Genomic DNA, 22,038 nt, shown 5'->3' with positions numbered 1-22,038 from the left:
TGCACACCTAACTCTATAAACAACCAGGACCTTCACAGTGCATTTCAGACCAACTAGCTAGCTAAGTAGCAGCGTTCTTTTAGAGCTGAAATGTAACTTTTGACCGCAAAACAACAAAGGTAAGACGTGCACAGAGATCTTCGTATACAGCACGCATCTCACGCTGCCTCTTGTACAGGGGGCTCTCTCCTACAGAGAGTGCAAGGCTGCAAGCCAGGTTCTGTATGCTCCGATCCTATACACACCTATGCCTACCATCCAATCAAAGAGCAGCCGCGATCTGAGCGCTTAACTTCAGTGGGCACACATCATAATAGTTCTATAGCACACACTGGCACCGACTCAGAGGGAGGAAAAACAGAATGGAGCCAAACGGTCCTGCTCAGGTAAGTTAATTAGTGTAGGCATCTAAAGGTATTGGGCAGGGCATTTCGCGATATAGCGAAAGCAAAAGTTTTGGTGTTGTGTGAGATAAGAGTCAGTAAACGAATGAACCTGGAACTCCGTTAGTACTTTTAGCACTTCCGGGTCCCTCTTCTAAAACTCAGTACGTTTTTGGAATGGGATTTTGATAAAAAAACAAAACAAAAAAAACAACGTATTAGTAACGTATTTCTAATGTAATGTAATAGTTATTAGCTTTCTGATGCTAATGTTAGCTAACTGCTAGTAGCCAAGCTAATAACTTCACATTGGTCGTTTCTGTTGGATTTTATGAGCACTGCTGGCAAACAGCTGTTACATTTGGGTTTTTGTGCAATTGTAAAAATATTGACCAAGATGTGTGTTGCTACTGTAATGTAGAGTCTGGTTCACCAACTGTCTCTAAGGTAGCTAATGCTAAGTTTGTTCCTTATATTATAATTGTTGCTGCTCCCTTCATAACTGATAGTTTGATTTTGATTTTGTTAAGGGCAGCAGCAGCAGCATCATGTCTGCTGAGGCAGCTGCAGAGTGTCTGCCTCCTCAGAGGAGCCGGTGTGAGCTGCTCAGATGAGAAGTAGGAGAGAAGAAACAGAGGTTTGTATCATCTGAGTTTCTATCCATTTGAAGTAAATTGTAAAATATCAACATAGTGTGAAACGCCAGTTTTTCCAGTGTGTCTACATCATGATTTACTTATCAGTGTACGTGTTGTTGATCTTTTACAGAGCCTGCTTCAAGAGTTGATCCTGAAAGGAGCCTTTTTGACCTGTAGCCAGGGCTGGTTTATGATGCTCTGATGATGCAGCAGGGCCATCATGATGCTCCACCATCCACAGGGGCTCAACTGCCATGCCATACCTACCTCTGACATCTGCAGCAACATGCACCCCACATTTACAGGAACATGCATCATTTAGAGATCAAAGGCAAATCAGTCCTGTTCAGTAGACTCCTAACATGTATAATTAATCATTTATGTTCAAAAGTTGTGTAACCTATTGTTCATTAATGAGTAAACACATATCCTTAAAAAAATGATGTGTGGATCTGCTTCATTCACTAATAATTGTGAAACACAATACGTTTTCTGCTTTATGGTAAACAGTACATCAATTTACATTTCACTTGTGTATGGTCAGTGATTGAATTACACAGTGTAATGTCACTCTCAAAGCAGTAGTGGACTAAGCCAGTGTTATCTACAGTGTTACAAAGGATAATGTTGAAATGGATGAAGCATGAATATAATCTCAAATCATGTCAAGTTTATTGGTGAGCAGTATTGCACAGTCAATTCCAGAAAACAATAATCATAAATATTACATTTTTTAGAGGTATACATCACCTTTCTCTTCTTGTTGTAACCATCTGGACAAAAAAAGATCAATTGTATCTGTACAATCTACACTTGGCAGTTGAAATGAAAACAAAACTCCACTGTTGTACACATTGATGTGTTACAGTTCTGTTTTAACATCTCAAATGTGGTTTACTGCCCCTTCATTTTAGAACAAACACATTAGACAACAGATCAAAAGCTCATCAAATTCAGAAACAATGACAATAATGACACCATGCAAGGTTTATGATCAGTAATGACAAAGTAGCAGCATGCAAAGTGTAATTCAGTATGGTTTGTCTGCTTTTGTGGCCTGCTGTACTCAAAGCCACTGATGAGGATGTGATGAGGATAGGACAGAGTAGACAGAGTCTGAAGAGTAGCTCCTGGTGTTATTCCTTCCATCACACAGCATCTGCCCGTCTGCCATTGTGGAGTAACAGCATTATTGGGTATTATGACCTGAGGAATGCAAGACAAAAAAATGTAACCTGTGTATAAAATATTTCAGAGCTTTAATCTAAACAAACCCAACATGACAGACAATTCACACATTAAAAATTTCTAAATTGCTAAACTGCCAATTACAATAAACTTCTTTAGTTATAGAAAACACAAGTAGTTGTAAGACCAAAATGTCTATCATCTTTATCAAAGTAACAGTCACAGTATTTCATCACCAGTCCAATAGCTTGTTTATTAACTTTAGTTAACCACAGACCTAATTTGAGTTTTTTTATTTATTTTTTTTTATCAAAATCTCATTCAAAAACGTACTGAGTTTTAGAAGAGGGACCCGGAAGTGCTAAAAGCGCTAACGGAGTTCCAGGTTTACTGGTTTACTGACTCTTGTCTCACACAACACTCTTGCTTTACCTACCCTAATTAACTTACCTGAGCAGGACCGTTTGGCTCCATTCTGGTTTTCCTCCGTCTGAGTCGGTGCCAGTGTGTGCTATGGAACTATTATGATGTGTGACCACTGAAGTTAAGCGCTCAGATCGAAGCTGCTCTTTGATTGGATGGTAGGTTGGCACATGGTAGAGTGCCAACAGGCAGTCTAATGGGTGGGCACCGGGTTGATTGGCAAGTCAGTAAGCAACGTGCTGATTGGCTATTCATTCAGCCGTCAAAACAGGGTCAAAATGGTTAAAATTCGTATTTGTAATTTGGGTTTTGTAAACTTGTAACTTCAGGGTCGCACTTGAAGGTGGGAAATTTGTGTGTCCGTCGGATTTAGTTTTACACATCCACAAAGTATTTTTACACGGGCACAAAATATTTTTACAACTACAAAATCTTTTTGACCCTTATTTGATCCCATACGTAGACTACCAGTGCAGTGGAGCTGTGTGCTAGCAGGTGATATCATTATCATCAGTCATCATAGTCATTGTGATTGTACTCCCCTGTGTTTAGCTTAATATGAAACAATTCACTGGTGTTGTCATTTCTTGTTTTGTACTGTTTTTCCTAAACTAGTATAATCAGTATCACTGTTGTACATGAATGACTATTTGCTCTGTTTTATCTGAACACCAACAAATAAGTTTCCGCCCGGTCTCAAACCGGGGACCTTTCGCGTGTTTGGCGAACGTGATAACCACTACACTACAGAAACCAAATGATTACCAATATGTATGCATGTAGTCAAACAAGAAAGAAAAAAAAGGTCCAAAATCCAGACATTAATCAAACTGTGAGATAAAATCATTCAATTCAAATGTTGTCATCCTGCAGTCATTGTTGACAACCCAGTCACCTCATCTTTAGCTGGTAAGGGCTTATAGTTAATTAATATTTAATTGTTACTATTTACCTATTTACCTACAGATTTTACCTACAGATTTATATCTTCACTGTATTACTCTGGTGGACAGGAGGAACATGCATGCCTTTGATTATTCCTCTTTCTGGTCGTGTCTGTTGTTTTCCACTGCTGAGCTGCCATTCCTAGTTGACCTTAAAAGTCAGAATGTTGTCTGGTATTAGTTATACATAACCAGGAGCCACATGTTGGTTATGGGCAAATGGCTGAAAGGGTTAATAGGTAAGTATGAGTACCTGTAGCTGCAGGTGTCTCCAATGATCTCTTCTGTCTCATTTGCTGCTGACTGTCCTCACAGCGCTCAGCTCAGCTTTGTGCACACCACTGCCACAGCATGTCACCATAAGGTAATGTAATAACGTAATGTAATACCATGGTTTCACCAGAAGATATCACTATTTGCCTATTTCAAACAGGTTCAGACTATAAATCCCACTGCATGCCATCAAGAGGTCTTGTCATATTTAACTCCATACTAATGTAATAGCATGATTTGGAGACAAGATGTCACTGTTTGTCTATTTCAAACACATTTAGCCCTATTGTTTCATAGCTGTGTTTCTGTGCTTTGAGAACTGTTTCATCATCAGGAACAGTAGGCTTTGTGGAAAAAGGACTCGTATAACTACAAATAATTGATGTGAGTGATGTTTACAGAAACGAAATCTCTAAAATTAAAATGTATTTTTCTAGCTAGTTTAAAATGTGTGTATTTTTTAGGATATATGTGTAACCCTTATATCACATTAAATGTACTGCTGGTAATATCTTAAACATTGAAATATGGTCTAACTGGAATTGTAAAGTATGTTGTATCCTCCACATTTTAATCTTGAGGATTCAGAGTTGTCTGCCTTTTCTTTTCTTATGAGTGGGGGTCATTTGAACCATTTGAATTGGATCAGTGAAGAGGTGTTCAGTTTAATGAAGTAACTAAACCCTGAATCACATTATCTTCCCTTAACATTCTTCTTGTAATTAAAATGTAGTAATCATTTTCATAATTGTAATAGATTTTTTTTTCAGTGGTAGAGCTGTTCTTAGTCTTTCATCTGAATAGTCACAGTTTACCAGAAAAATGCAGTCAGTAAAAGAATCTTCCAGTTCTTTTACTGATATTTGACCATTTCAGATAGCTAGACAGTGAAAAACAACAAAACACAATCATTAAGGGGATACATCTATTTAAAGGGAATTCATTGCAGATATATCAATTTTACAAAGAGGTTCTTTATGGAATTTGCAATGTTGTGATTTAGCAAAGGAGCTGTGCTGCCATGCATATGTGCAGTAGCATTTGCCATCTTGCAATGAATTATAGTCTAATCTGTCCATATGTAAATGACTGCACTACATTATTCTTCCCATCTTAACTGTTCAAATAAAGTCTATTACATCTTCACATTCAGTTTTACTTCACTTGACATTAATGGCCAGGTTCAGGTGGGTTGATATCTTTTTACCTTCTGCATATGTTGTGATTGAATAGATCAGAAGGTTTATTTTCAGAAGATTTCAATGTGATGCACTTTTCTGTTACATATGTGTGAAGGTGCTTTAATGATGGCTGTATAAAACTGTAGGATGATTCTGTTTCTCTTTTCAAATTTATTAAGTTCTCTGAGGAACAACAATCTCTGCTGTGCTTTTTTAGTGCTTTGGTGTCAGGCCTCTATCACACATGCACTGCAACCCTGACATTTACTAGACATTACAAGGAGGAGCGTTGTGTGTGTGAATGAAAATGTCTGAATCAGTCAGACTGGATGAGACAGTCAGAATCAGTCAGACTCACTCAATCTGCTTCTGGATCAAGGACTTCCTGTCTGACCACTCCCAGAGGGTGAGAGTGGGCACCCGCATTTCCTCAGTGCTCAGCCTTAATACTGGATCACCTGAGGGCTGTGTGCTGAGCCCCCTACTCTACACCCTCTACACCCACGACTGCACCCCCGTCCACTCCAGAAACAGCATCATCAAGTTCGCTGATGATACTACTGTGGTGGGGCTTATCTTTGGGGGGAATAACCAACTGTCACAAAAACTGCTTGTGTCCTTTTACAGTTGCTCAATAGAGAGCATTTTGACCTACTGCATGTGTGTGTGGTTCTCTAGCTGCACAGCTGCAGAGAGGATAGCGCTCCAGAGGGTCATCACCACAGCCCAGAAGATTATCGGCTGCCCTCTCCCCTCCCTGAAAGATCTGTACAGTTCCTGTTGTTTCAGAAAAGCTCGCCATATCCTCAGGGAGCCATCTCACCCAGGACACTCACTCTTTGGGCATGATTTACTAAAGGTCGACATGTGTAAAAACGTGTGCAAACTTGACATCACCCGCAAAAAATGTGCAAACTGATCTATTCACGCAAGCGCACTGGGGTTTGCGTCTTGCAGCTGTGCAAGATAGTACACGCTGTCCATTTAGTATATTTGCCATAATGAATATGTAATATGGGGCGTTTCAACACCAGTCTGCAAAATGCAGGGAGGAGTAAATGTAAATATGTTATTTAGCACAACCGGCTGCGCACTGCGCACAGATGACTTTTGTCACTATGGAGAGGAGGAGACGGAGGCACAATGACAGAATACGCACAGGACAGAGTTTTTCCACCTGTGTTATAATTTTGGAGTGGAATAATTTTGGTTTACTAACAGCATTGACTTTATCACAAATAATCTCCCATATGTGGGTTTTTCTAGTAATATTAGTTTTTGTTCTATCTCAATATATTAGTTAACCTCTTCCACTACACGCAAAACCCTCATTTAAATACTGCTGTCTCCACCCTATTGCACCTCTTTTCATTTACGCAGTTATTCTAAGAAGATCACCTGCAAACTCACGCAAACGAAACGCGCAATCTATTGCACTGTGCACGCAATTTAGTACCCACTATTTGGGATCTTAGTAAATCAGGCCCTTTGAGCTGCTGCCCTCAGGCAAACGCTACAGGACATTGAGAGAACACACACTAACCCTAACGCACAAACAGATTACACAACAGCTTTTACGCTAAAGCCATAAATGCACTTAAAGACCATGTAAAGTGAATTCAGACATTTTCTTCTAAACACATTAAATAGGTCATAAATGTATTTCTAAAAAAGGTGTAAAAAGCATTTCAACCATTTAGATTTGAATTGTGGAGCTAGGCTTCACAAACTGTGTTTTAAGATTTCTGTGTTCAGGATTTAGTGGGCGAGTCTGAAAATCACAGCCGCGTTACGATTAACATAAACCCGCCCCTGCTGCTGTAGAGGTATAAATACATTCAGCACACACTACTACTACTACTACAGTCTACAGTTAGCCAGTTAGCTGAGGTAGCCGCCGAGCTAGCAGCTGAGTTAGCAGCAGAAAGCTCTCAGACGTAGCGTCCATGTTTCGGGTAGAGGTGGTGACTTTGATTGACAGGTGACACTTGGTAGGGGGCGGGGTTTCAGCAGACTCGGTGGGCACTCCCACAGCGTTTGGTAGATGAGAAAAAGGCTGAGTTTTACACAACTTTGAAGCCTAATTTCATATATTTGGCGATTTTTTTTAATCATTCAAATTCAAATTTGGCAGGATGGTTAACAACACACTTTTCTGTGGTATGTCAAACTCAGAAAACATATTTATTCTTACTTTACACAGACTTTAACTGCATTAAATAATTGTAATTACTTATTTTTGTTTCTGCACTTTAAAGATGGCATCTCAATTTTGTTGTGCTTTGTACAATGACAATAAAGACTTTCTATTCTATTCTATTACACTGCCAGCTCCCTAGTACAAAGTGTGTAGTCAAACAAGTTGAGGTAGATCAGGGGTGGCAAACATGCGGCCCGTGGGCCAGAACCAGCCTGCCAAGGAGTCCAATCCGGCCCACTTTCCTTCTTGTCTTCTTTTTCTTCCTTCCTTCCTTCCATCTGTCTTTCCTTCCTTCCTTCGATCCTTCCTTCCTTCCTTCCTTCCTTCCTTCCTTCTTTTTAATGGACCGGCCCACATCAGATCAAATTGGTCTGTATGTGGCCCTTGATTGAAGATGAGTTTGACCCCCTGAGGTAGATAATCTGAAGGAACATTCTTTTGTGGCACAGAGACTAATCATTGACCACATCAGGGCAGAGTGTATAAGGTTCAGATCAGAAAGGAGCTGCTCATATAGGCACAGTTTTGTATCTTTACTGACCATAGTTAATTGTAAGTAAACAGGAACATAGCTCATCTCAGACATTACTTGAACAGATTCTCTCTGTGTGTTCTCATGAGTGGTGGCTGTTTGGACATATTGAAAATCCAGTGTTTTGAGTCTCCTGTATGTGTGGACATAAAGGCATTCCATTCCTATTCTGTGCTGTGTTTGTGTCTGTGTTTTTTGCTACACTGCCTAGCAAAGTGGCAAAAAGGGCCTATGATCGCTATATAAGCCTACCTATTTTAAACAGTTTGATGCCATAGAAATGGGTAAAATATTATGGAAAAATTTGAAAATGAATTGGTAATTGGTAATGTGTAAGAGCCCTCATTTAACCATTATTTTTAGACTTCTCTGGTAGTCATGGATTCTTTAGTGCTCCATGCTTCTGATGCAAAAACTACACAAATACTGTAATTAGAAGGAATGCTTAGTGGTAGAAGAAGAATTCCCCTCCCCCACCTGCACACATACAGAAACACACACTTTGAGTGTGATCTACCACTATCCTTTATACTACCACATTGAATCAATTGATATGTCATCCATCACATCCACTAGGAGATGGGGACCATTTCCCCCCGGTCTTCCTGAACCTCATCACACTTCCACTCATAACATATCCATCACATACACACATATGCTCTGATCTATAGTCCTGATTTAAAGAACACACTTAAATAAGCTGTGTGACAAGGCGAGGACTGACATGCCCATGGAGTTACAGTAATGTTAGTGTGTGTTCTTTCAATTCAGATCTGTTTCATCTTGAGGCTGATAGCAGCATGCAGAGCAGTCAGGCATAACATGCCATCACCACACACCATTAATACTGTCATTTACAGTAGCATCTCCAATAACAGGGAAGTGTGTGTACTTCTTATCCAGGGTCATAAGATATGGTTGCACCTATCCCAGCATGCATTGGGCAATAAGGCTAGTAAACAGCAGTTGCAGTTGTTGCAGCCTATCACAGCACAAACACAGATAGAAATTGGTGAGGCACACACCGCATTCAACCCAATGAGCACCATGCAGAATGAATATTGTCCCTGAAGAAGAAAAACCACATTAATTTGAAAGCAATTTAATACAAATGACCTTTTTATTTCATTGTGGCTGTTTGTATCTTTAAAAATCCACAAATTAATAGTTTTATGTTAACAATGAATCAAATGTGTTTGTGAAAGGGTTTGCTCTGTGACAAACTCAGAGAACCATCACAAAGTTCCTCTCAGAGATTTTGAACTTCTTTTGCTCTGTTTTTGGTGTTCTGCTGTCATTGTTTCCCGCAGCAGCAGGAAGCTGTTGTAATTGGAAATGATCTGATAAACACACAACACCAAACAGTAGACAGATATAAAGACTAGCTGGTGAACATTGTGGAGTATTTAGCAGGTGAAGAGACAGATACTTTAGTTACTGTTGTTGTTGGAGACCAACCCAGAGCCAACAAGACAGTAAATACTGGACTTTTGGATATTCAATTACTCTGTGTCAGCTGGATGTGTTACTGTTAAATGGTTAACATGTTGACCACTACAACCTTCTTTGGAGATATGTCTGATGTGTTTTAGCTTGTTGTTGAGTTTCTCAACCAAGAAAAAAGTGGTTTATTTTTTAAGTAACTTTACCTGCAATGAAGAGTACGATCCAGACTGTATACAGTTAATATTCTGTGCTTCACTAATAGAGACCACGTCAACTTAGTTATGAGTTTTATTACAATAGTAGAATAGGGATGAGGGTCAAGGGTGGAAGGGTAAAGAGATGGGGGTATAGGGTTCACCCTATACCCCAATGTTTTCTTGAATAAATTAAGTTGAAGTCAGGTGCCAGGTGGATGGGTGGAGGCAAAGGTTGCAGTCCTGGTTTCTAGGTGGGTATGGAGAGGGAACAGGTGTGGGGTGAGACTTTGGGTGGGGGACCTGTCTCGTCTTCCTGTCCTGGATGGAGCCCCATGGTTCCCAAAATCAAACAAAGAATGTTAGAAAGGGTTTTGGAGGGAGGGTTTGTGAGAACTGAGATGAAGGGTAGAAGAGCAGGTAGGATGAGACTTAAGTAGTCTTGTGTGGAAATAAGGGAGGTATGAGGCATGGTCTCTGTTCCTGAACCTAGTGATATAACTTCATATCTGGAGGAGCTTGTCAGGGTTTGATAACAGAAGGCCTATCTCAGGTTGTGGAGAAATGTAGGATCTAGTATTTATGAAGCTTGACCCATACTATGTCTTTTGCAATCAAGTGCAATCTTGAGTTGCTGAAATAATCCTTCAAGACCAACATGAAAATACTCTGCTATGAACAGTGTCCTGCTGAAGAAGACACACAGAGGTAATAATATACATGTGTCAGCTTAGTTTTATTCATCACATTTGTGTGTTACAAGGGGATTGTGTTTCTGTATGTAAGAAGGCCAAAACTGTCAGCCTAAGTCCACACCGCACACTTCTATATCTATCTAGCATTTGATAATAGATTCATATGTGTTAGGTTGGCATAATATCTGATGAGAGATTCCAAAGGAGTTTCTTGGAGTAGAAATAATCTAAAAATGTAACATGTACATTAATTAAGGTTACTGTTCTATTCTGTTTTGTTTGTTTGTTTGTTTGATTTCCCTTCTTTTTCAGCCACAGTATGGTTGATATCTTCCTCAGCAGCCTTCAGACATTTGAACTTTTTGAAACTTTCTCTGGATTTGACAGTGTTCTATCACAGTCATAATCACTGAATGTCGCAATGTCACAGTCGCTCATGAAAGGTCAGTGAAGCATGCAGCCGTGTCACTGAATATTCAGTATGTTCTCTGAATTCCTTGAAGGCATGTTCCTTTGAAAGTGAGGATGTCAAAATAGCTTTCTGTGTGTGTGTGTGTGTGTGTGTGTGTGTGTGTGTCCGTGTGTGTGTGTGTGTGTGTGTGTCCGTGTCTGTGTGTGTGTGTGTGTGTGTGTGTGTGCAGTATCTGCAGAAAGATTCCTTTTCTGGTGTATCGCAATGTGTGACGTCAATGAGAACTTGTGGAGAAGACGAGGTTGACTCTATTTCAACACCTGTAGCTATCCTCTTCTTATATAGTATACACACACACACACACACACACACACACACACACACACACACACACATGTATAGTGAATATTTGTAGTTTTCTATTGTATTATTGGACATTATTTTGTTGTATTCTGTGTCCTTGGAATTAATCAATGCAAAAATGGCAATGTGAAAATGTTATTGAAGCATATTGCAGGATTTCTGATGCATTTCTGACACTACTATATACAGACACTGTATTACATTAAGGTTGAAGTATCCATGCATTAAAATTACTTTTTTGTTGTCGCTGTAATGGAATCTTGGTTCATGTGAAATAAATGACATATTGTAATGCTACTTGTTGGTGTTTTCTTGTCTGGAATCAAATATGGTCAGTGTTCTGGCAGAAGGGTTGATCCTGATATGCAGATGACATGTTTCTGTTGCATTAGTTCTATTTGGACATGAGATTAAATGTGTTGTGCTGCAAAAGCAACAAGTAATAATGAATGATGGGATTGATGAGTGTTTTCATCAATGAATATTCTTGTTTTTTTCAGGCTGAACAGGCTGTGCCAGATTGCTTCATGCATCACACAAACTGTATAAAGATACTATATTGTTTTGGGGGAATCTACTTTTTAATTATCAGAATTTGAGGCCCAGTTGTTGACTATCCTTGTAACCTTTTTTTGCTGATATTTGCTGATATCAGTTGCAATCTCAAAGGCAGAAATCTACAATATATATTAATACGTATACTGGGAATAAATGGTAGTAAAGTATGTGTTATTTGTGGTGGAAGACATGCAAAATCACAAAAATCAATATAGTATTTAGCACGACTAGAGGAGGTATTCCATTCAAAATAAAAACTCATCACATTCAAAAATAATGACAAATGTGAAGAATAAAATGTATCCAAATTACACCTAATATATTCCATGGTTTTGTGTTGGAAGGGAAACATTTATCTGCAGCCTCTCTCTCAGGACCAATTACATGAACTGAAGAAAAGCAGAACTCCTAGGCTGCCAAAGAAACACCATATGCTCCCATTATGAATCTACTTAAAAAGGTGCAAAGTAACAAAACACCACAACAAAGTCCAATCTTTGTCTTGCCAACTCAGTGTGATGAAAATAATTACCAACATGTCAGGGCTGTGACAGAATAGCTGAGGAAGCAGCATCGTGTATCTGAGGACAAGTTTATATTTAGTCAGATAAATTGGACTAACACACTTACTGACAGCAGAGTCAGAGTTACACAACAATAAAACTTGAGAAGAACAACTGGGACGTCTCCACACTTTGATAAACGACAAAAGACAACTGTGTTGCTGCATTTTGGAAATTCATGTGGCAGTCTGTTAGATTTGCTAACGTTAGCCAACACATTTATATCAAAATACACATTTGAATAGTAATTTCAGTATTCAATTATTAGCATTGTTTTACTGTTCGAGTTATATTTGAATGCCAAAATTCTTTCCAACAGTCCTGATTTGAGTTACATTCATGTGTGTTGAGTTCCATGAGTTCTTGCTGTCCCCACTGGGTTAGGGTTAGGGTTCTCATGTTAGTATTTATATCTAGTTTTCATTTCAGTCTTTGTCAAGTCATCTGCTCGCCACTTCCTGCCATTTCTTTTTTTTAGGTCCACCTGCTCTATTTTCTTTGTGACACACTCTGAGTCTAAAATAAAATATTATGGTATCTATTGGTATTTTGTATTCACACACAACACTCCTTAGAAAGATACACAAAGATTGATTACATGCAATGACAGTGACAGAACAGAGTTAATGAAACTCCTATAGAACAGTTCATTTTCTCTCAAGAAGTTCATAGAAGTTGCAGCTTCATTTGTTCAGGAACTCAACACAGTACCCAAATATTTTGAGTGACAATTTTCCACCAGGAAAATTTAAATTCCCTGAATATCTGTCAGTTTTGAATTGGGTGCTGACTTCCTGAAGTCAGTGATCATGCCCTTAGTTTTAGACACAACTAATGATAAGACTCCTCACACTATGACTGCATGTCATGTCTCTGAAACTGCATCCACGTTTCCCTCACTTGAGTTATTCGAGGTGATGATGAGATATGTTTGAGGTATGTTAGACATGAGAAGCATCATGTAAAGTGACGTCTGTTTCTGATGACAAAGGATCACTGTCATCACAGCTGGATCAGCTGTCAGTCAGCTTTGACAGCTGTAGCGCCTTTTGACAGTTTGTCTGTACAGATGTGCACTTTGCTGATACTAATAAAAGTGCACACTTACACACTTACACACTAACAGATCAGCGCTTTTCTCTCTGCAGACTGTTATATTATATTAGAGCTGTTTGACAAACACCTGTACATGAATACAAACCTGCATTCCTGCTCACAGACATATGAACCATTCCTGCTGGTAGAATGCATTTATGTTATCAACACATGTATTAATGGATAGCCCCTTGAGATGAACCATCTCATTTTCAAGGAGGTCCAACATAAAACATATATTACAACACAACACAATCACATACAGCATGCATAAGGCTCTCCATTACCAACCAACCCACACCTCATTCCTGTAAACACACAGTACCCACACACGATGAGTAAGAATAAATACCACAGAGCATATAATGTAATGTCATAATATAATATATTCATGATATTAATATTAATAACAATTACAATAATAATAATAGTAATAAGAATAAGAATAATAAGAATAATAAGTAATGTTATCATTGTTAATATATACAACATGATACAGTATCAAATGTCACCATGTTATTTATTCATTATTTGTGTCTGTATTTACTGATATTCTGTTTGTGAATGCAAGGATGTCAAGTCAAAGTCAACTTTATTGTCAATCCTGCTCCATACAGGACATGTAGAGGATAATAACAACAAAAAACACATTAAAAACAAATTGCTGTAAAATACTAACATTGTTGTTTATCAGACTGAATGTGTCAGGGAAAATTGATATGATGTATTTTGTACCTCATATCAAACATGATTTTCAGCCTCACATGGAAATTATGACAAATATTGTCAAATACAAATGTGTTTCTTGCTGACAGACAGACTCCCCCTTATGTTATCCATAATAGCATACAATATCTGTCAATAATAACAGTAACAGTAACAATAACAGTTAATGGGGGAAATAGAGCATCATAAATGAATAAAAGTTGTTTTTGGTTCTTTTGTTGATCAGATGGACAATTAACAGATTTTTAACTAGATAATGAATCAGAAAACAAAATATAACACTTGGAGTGACACACTTGAGTTTCTGTCTCCACTTTGGTGTCAAACTGCAGTGATGCTGTGATTTATCAGATCAGTCCAATCACCTGCAATGGGCCAATGAATCAATAAAGACTTCTGTGAATGATGCTGGATCCTCGCTCATAGCTCCTCTAATACCCCTCCTCACTCCTCTGAACCAAAATAAGAGACTTTCAGAACAACTTCTGGTTCAGGCAAGGATCGAGGAGCAAAAAACATAAGATGTACACCATGACAGAAAGTTGTAACCACTGGCCCATGACCTAGTTTCTGTCCTGCCAGGAGGCTGAGTAGAACGGAATAATGGGCAGACTTTATAATGTGTCTGCTCTGGTATTTGACAGTTGTTTGTATTAAGGAGGGGAGACAGAACACATCCTTGAGGTGAACCAGTAGATGAATGAAGTTTGTTTGAAAGGACACCAATAACTCTCACACATTGTGACCCATCTGTCAAAAAGTCTAAAATCCGTCCAGGGACATTAATATCAAGATTCAAATTGAAAAGAAGTTTTTCTGCAAGCAAATATGGATTAATAGCATTGAAGTCTTTTAAGATCTTTGGATTTTTGCATTTTTGCATTTAGCAATAGGGACGATGGTAGATGTTTCCACGTGGCTGGTATTATCTATTGCTCAAGAGATTTTAAGAAAATAAAATGAGAAAAAAACCCTCAGTGCTTCTAAGGTCACACATTCTAGAGGAATCAGTCATTTAGCTGTTTATGTTTGTGTCTCATAAGATGTTCATAAAGTTACTGCACTCCTGTACATTCCACAAAACATTTAAATGAAAGGTCATGTCATAGAACATAAATAAAAAAAATAAAATAAAAAAATAAATTATATATATGATCAAGTAGTATCTAAATGAAAAAAACAAACAAATGTGAAATGATAATTAGTTATATTAATAAATAATGCCCAAACTATACTGGAAGGTGATAGAGGCAGATACATACACATAAATCAAAGCACAACACATACAGTACTTTTGACATCATATTATACCCTTTTAGTAGCTTAGCATCATCACTGTGAGCATGCGCTTACTGATATTAGGATTGAGGTCAAAGCAATGCTCTGTCTAAATATAGCTTCATAGAGCTGTTAGCATGGCATTAGCCTCAAAGTCCTGTTCTGTTATGTGAGCAGCATCTTTCAAACTTACATTTTACACACATATGCATGAAAATGTGAAGACTTGCATTCAATTTGAATTTACAATAAATTAGAAAGTGACTTATAGTTGCTCAACTGTTGGGTGGTAACCGTACTAACACATAATTACACGTTCATTTGGGGGGAAATGTGTGTGTTGTATGGCATAAAATAGTTTCTTTGTTTCTATGTTGCAATATTAGCTGTGCCATAAAAATCAGGCCTATCTCAGAAAGCAGTGTGGGTAATTATGAGAATCTCTGGTGTTTTCAGTGCTTCCCTTTCTCTCGTTTTGCCTTTGAACATTCCAGTCAAAGAAAGTAGGACAAGGCAAGCAGCTGTACTGTAAAACCCAGAGGAGAAGAAGAGAAGCCCATTTCCTCTCCATTCCTTCTTAATATGACCAACACATTCATTGATGCTTTTCTGTAAAAGAAATACAGTTGATGTTAAGTTGATCACTAATTTTCATTTCCAGGAGTACTTAAAGAGATGCTGGGTTTTATAGACTAAATCTGAGCTCAGTGCTATGTTAATGACAGGATTGTTCATTTTCTACACCTGTTATCTCTGTTTGGTCGGCTGAAGTAAGAATCATCACATCTCTGTGTGCTTCCAGTTTAAGGCACAGACCTTTTTAGGCTCTCATTTTGGAGACAATATACACTGAGATAGGGACCCTGTTGCTATGGCAACCTTGAGGAATAGAGATGGAGACAGCTAGGGAGGAGAAGTAGGGCTAATTAAAGTAGAGAATGAATGAGAGAAAATGTTGGTTTCCAGCCTCTCTGTTGGCTCATACTGATTCAGTGATAGATTTGAACAAACAGTTTGACGTCTGTAACAGAGAAACAACACCATCAATATGATGGAGTGCTTTTAGTGCAAACAAGGACTTCCAGAACTGGTTAGCAGACTGTCTGCAGATAACTTTGTTTTGTTGGAGTGGACTGAGTTGTGACTGTGAGCAGCATCACACAGCTTCTCTCTGCTCTGCTCTCAAAGGCCACATTTTGGGTTTGCTATGAGCCACAATTGGAGGGACAGCTACATACTGTGCAGTGTATAAATAGAATGCAGTTTACCTGCCACACACACATGCTTTCTCTTCTCTGCTCTGTGTCACTTTTAATCAGGTTTATTTGTTGGACCCTGAGGCTCTGGGAGAAACATCAGCAGTTGTTGCATTTCAGTACCAACTGAAGTTTTTTATGTTCATACTCTGCAACTGTTTGCTCTACTTATCAACCAACCAAACACTAAGCTGTGGAGAGTCTAACATCACAATGAGGTTTCAAACTAAAAGTTTTGGAATGTTTATTGTCCAGTCTCATTTCAACAAGTCAATCTTGTGCTTAAAAGTGTGGCAGAGATCAGGGAGGCAGCATGGTACAGACAGGAAGTGACAGCAGGTATTTCAGTTTGGACATTCAGCACTGTTAGAAACACTTAAGACATGAGCACACACCACATTATTCGAAGCTTGATAAGCGCAGTTTCGGGAGCGGGAACACACACCAATTACACCCCTTCCGGCTCCTATATAAACAGACCTAACCGCTTCCCCCTCGTTCACTCTCGCTTTCGAGTTTCACGTGCAGGCAGTCTCAGTCAAGCTTTCATGGTCATCCCAGAAACAGATCGTACTTACCGCATCGCATCAACAAAACTTGAACAAATTCTACGATTACTACTCCAAGAGTGAACTCACCACGGATCACGAACTGCAGATCAACCCGTCCGACTTGACTGAAGATTCGTGGGAAACCGGTTCTCCTCTCGTCACACAGCAGCAGACCGCAGCCGAGCGCCCCGCGGGGCACATGCCGGCCCCGAAGGCACATACCGGCCTTGCAGGCTCTTCAACCCACACTGATGTGACACTCCCGGTAGATCTCCGGCTTCCTCTCCTCCACTAGCGAGGGCAAAAAACCAGGGAAGCAACGCACAAAGCCGCTGGAGCAGCAGCTTCAACTCTCCACTCCTCAGCCGCTTCAACAGTCCAGATAACTCTCCACCACACCGGACTCGCACTCTCCGTCCGGCCGTCTTTACATCCTCAAACGGACCCCGACATCAGCAACCGAACTGCCAACGATTCCTGCATAGGATGCATTCCCTATCAACCTCAGCAACATTAAACTAAAGCTTCATTGTTTACTCAGCGTCAACAACAGCAACCGTCGCTCCCGCCTTCCGGGTTTCGTCTAAGCCAATCACCGCCCGGTTCGGCACGCATGACGTCACAGAGCCCCGTAACCCCACGGCCACAGCGCCCCCCGGCAGGGGCCAGGTAGTATTGCACTACTCATTCTACTCAGACTTGTCAGTATTATCGTTTTGGTGTCATAAAAGAAAAAGAAGGAAAATAAATAAATTGATTTAATTAATTTATAAATATAAATATAAATAAATAAATAAATAAAAGTGGCTCCCGAGCAGCAGTCCACAAACCAGTGGGTGACGTCACATTGTTACGTCCATTTCTTCTATACAGTCTATAGCATTATACCAACGGCATCAGTCCTGCATCATACGTTATCCATCTCCACTACTTTGTAGTAAAGATTCATAATTAATTTAAAGTTACTTTCACATCGTCTTTTCCATATACCAGCTGGAAGCTTCTCGCGTAGCTACTCTAGCGTCACTTTGCCATTGCACACCGTTACACGTGCTTGAACATTACAAAACACCAGGTTGCACGTTGCCAGCATATCGAGTCAATCGTCATTTTAGGCATCATCTGCCATTAAACGCATCATATTGCACGTTACTAACACAGTTATCACAATACTAACCGAAATCACTCTGTATCGTCCACGTTAAAAGCTGGATCGCAAGCTACTAACTCAATTTATCACAAATACAACTAACCTGAAATTGCTTCTATATTGTCTGAGTCATAAACCCCCTGCCGTCTCCTCACTCCAACCGCAGCGCCGCTCCTAGACAGGGACATCAGGCACCGGGATGCCTGCGACCCATGCGGTTTCTTGCTCCAGCCACAGCATTTCGTTTAGACAGGGACATCAGGCACCGGGATGCCTGCAACCCATGCGGTTTCTTACTCCAGCCACAGCATTTCGTTTAGACAGGGACATCAGGCACCGGGATGCCTGCGACCCATGCGGTTTCTTACTCCAGCCACAGCATTTCGTTTAGACAGGGACATCAGGCACCGGGATGCCTGCGACCATATGGTTTTCTTTACTCCAGCCACAGTGTTCTGTTTCGACGGAACATCAGTCACAGTGATACCAGCAACCACGCCATTTCCTCAATACGACTGCAGCGCTTCGTTTAGACAGGGACATCAGGCACCGGGATGCCTGCGACCATGCTGTTTTCTAAATCCAACAGCAGCACTTCGCTTAGTCGTCTACATCAGGCACCGGGATGCCTGCGACCTATGCGGTTTTCTTTACTCCAGCCACAGCATTTCGTTTAGACAGGGACATCAGGCACCGGGATGCCTGCGACCCATGCGGTTTTCTTTACTCCAGCCACAGTGTACTGCTTAGACGGAACATCAGACACAGTGATACCAGCAACCATGCCATTTCCTCACTACGACCGCAGCGCTTTATTTAGACAGGGACATCAGGCACCGGAATGCCTGCGACCCATGCGGTTTTCTTTACTCCAGCCACGCATTTCATTTAGACAGGGACGTCAGGCACCGGGATGCCTGCGACCCATTGGTTTTCTAACTCCAACCTGTGTTCCGCTTAGACGGGAACATCGGGCACAGTGATACCAGCAACCATGGCGTTTCCTCACTACGACCCCAGCGCTTCGCTTAGACAGGGACATCAGGCACCGGGATGTCTGCGACCATGTGTTTTCTAAATCCAACAGCAGCACTTCACTTAGTCGTGTACTTCAGGCATCGAGATGCCTGCGACCGATGCTGTTTCCTTAAATCCAACAGCAGCACAGCGCTTGTTTGGACAGGGACATCAGGCACCGGGATGCCTACGACCCATGCTGTTTCCTTACATCCAACAGCAGCACAGCGCTTGTTTAGACAGGGACATCAGGCACCGGGATGCCTACGACCCATGCTGTTTCCTCACATCCAACAGCAGCACAGCGCTTGTTTAGACAGGGACATCAGGCACCGGGATGCCTACGACCCATGCTGTTTCCTTACATCCAACAGCAGCACAGCGCTTGTTTAGACAGGGACATCAGGCACCGGGATGCCTGCAACCTATGCTGTTTATTTGTCCAACCACAGCACTTCGTTCCAACAGGAACATCGGGCACCGGGATGCCTACAACCCTTGCCGTCCCTTCATTCCAATCACAGCACTCGGCTTAGGCCAGAACATCAGCACCAGGATGCCATGACCCCTGCTGTTTTTCACTACATCTGCACCACTTCAATTCGGCCAGGATGTTTGATGTCAGTGACCCCGCCGTTTACTCAACCCAACCTTGGCTCGCCTAGTTTGCCAGCACTCTGCTTCAACCGGAACATCTGCCCCCGGGATTCCAGCGCCCCGCTGTCTCATCATCAAGGTACCAGGATAACCCATATTTGACTACACTGATCCCTGCAGCTCATTTCTCCCGGGCAGTGACACCGGGATGTCATTGCCCCCAAGTGCTACTCCCGCATCTTCATCAGACAGAACGATGCATCGTTCTCTGCCAAATGGCCAGCTGAGACCACCCCCTTTCACATGTTTAACGTAAACTACCTGTCGTTCTCTCTCGTCACTTCTACCATTTCATTATCAATGCCCCTGTCACACGTTCAAAGTAACATATATATGTCGTCCTATTTCACCACCATAACTATTTCATTATCGACGCTCTATCGTATCGTCCTGTCGCTTCTGTCTTCCTTGTCACGGAACCAATCCTGTCTCGCCGAGCTTTGCTCGTGGTTCCATCTCCTCTCTAGCAGGAACGGTATCTCCTTCTTTCATGATGATAAGCTGACTAACTCCCTTGACATCCAGCTACACTGATGCCGCTCCTTCTGCTGATTTTGGGGGTTTCTACAACGGTAGATGGTTAGCATCAGAATGGCCCCCAGAACTCATGGACAATTGCCAGGTCGCTTCCTCCGCCTCTTCGAAATCTACCCCCGTAGTAGCCACCGCTGTTCTATGGGGACACGAATAGTCTAGTTAATCCATTTTTATACACTATGATAATCTCAGTCGTCGAAATCATTAACCAAGGTCGCGCCAACTCCTTTTCAATCACGCCATTCATGCGTCGCTCACGTGGCACTCTATCACTAACCAATATCCTCCGCACGCCTACGTCCAAGGCCACCATAATACCATCGCTGACTCTCTCTCTCATTTTATGTTCCAGAAGTTCAGAAACTGGCTCTGCACGCCAAACCGCTGCCGACTCCAGTTCCTCCATATTCTGCTCTGACTTCAATCTGTAAATCCATCTTTAATACTACTGATCTTCGAATTCCAAACTACAATATTAACAGCTTATCTTCTACACTCTCCTCCTACTGGACAGCTTGGAATAAGTTCCAACTCTTTCATGACCGACACAACATCATTTCCCTCTCGTTCTATCTCACCACCGTCATCTGCTACATCACCTATGCTCATTCTGCCATGAACATAAAACACCTACTATCAAATCCTACCTCAGCGGTACTAGTTTTTTCTCCAAACTACTCACAGGTAATCCCAGCCCAGCCATAAACCATCCCCAAGAAAGTCACTTCTCGCTGGTCTCGTCAGCCAAGAACCAGCCAAACGGCTTTCTCTTACCGCCGATCTGCTGTCCATTCACTGATACCAAACTCCTCACATCGCCCTGACCCTCAAAGCGAGGTTCATATTCCGTATTCCATATAGCATCTTCAGTTTCCTTGGATGCTCAGAATTCACTGTGTCACCATCACACTTCGACCCGTGCCGTCTTGCTTGTATCTTGGACTCTCACTATTAACGCTCATTAACGTATCACAGCTATATCTGCTCAGACTCAACGATCTAAGATCCGCACGAGCACGTCTCAAATAATTGGAGGTTTTTTGGGGGTTCGTCACTGCCCGGGCGCAGCGGCGGATCCTTCGTCCGACCTCCCCACACCGCATCAAGAATCACCGCATCAAGAATCCCCGCATCGAGAATCGTTCCACATCAAGAATCGTTCCGCATCAAGAATACACAATTCATTCAAATTCTGTCAATAAATCTGTTAAAACGTATCTCGTTGGTGATGTGTTCCTTGCTCGTGAATCGAAGATTGATAAGCGCAGTTTCGGGAGCGGGAACACACACCAATTACACCCCTTCCGGCTCCTATATAAACAGACCTAACCGCTTCCCCCTCGTTCACTCTCGCTTTCGAGTTTCCCTCCCCCCCGCCCTCTTTTCTGTTCTTCTCCCCTCTCATAGGTTCCTGGGGGTTCGTCACTGCCCGGGCGCAGCGGCGGATCCTTCGTCCGACCTCCCCACACCGCATCAAGAATCACCGCATCAAGAATCCCCGCATCGAGAATCGTTCCACATCAAGAATCGTTCCGCATCAAGAATACACAATTCATTCAAATTCTGTCAATAAATCTGTTAAAACGTATCTCGTTGGTGATGTGTTCCTTGCTCGTGAAATGAACTATAGTTCATTCAAAGCATATTGGGACATTAAAGGGAAACTGTCTTTTTCCACATTAGCGTGTGATTCCAGGTGTTGGTGAGTATTACTTCATATGTCAACATTTCTTATCAAGCTGTGTTTTTTGTTATGTGTTATCTAATAAATTGTCTCA

At 41.1% G+C, this 22,038-nt stretch overlaps 1 non-coding gene across 1 annotated transcript; it reads right to left on the bottom strand.

Moving 5' to 3' along the window:
• Window positions 1-3,313: 3,313 nt before the first annotated feature.
• On the bottom strand, window positions 3,314-3,386 carry trnav-aac (transfer RNA valine (anticodon AAC)). Its single transcript has one exon. It is a non-coding gene; the product is annotated as a tRNA-Val (tRNA).
• Window positions 3,387-22,038: the final 18,652 nt, after the last annotated feature.

Source organism: Scomber japonicus, chromosome 21 (assembly GCF_027409825.1).
Source record: "Scomber japonicus isolate fScoJap1 chromosome 21, fScoJap1.pri, whole genome shotgun sequence".
Taxonomy (NCBI): Eukaryota; Metazoa; Chordata; class Actinopteri; order Scombriformes; family Scombridae; genus Scomber; species Scomber japonicus.
The sequence above is the reverse complement of the archived record's forward strand: the minus strand, read 5'-3'. Positions and strand labels throughout refer to the sequence as shown.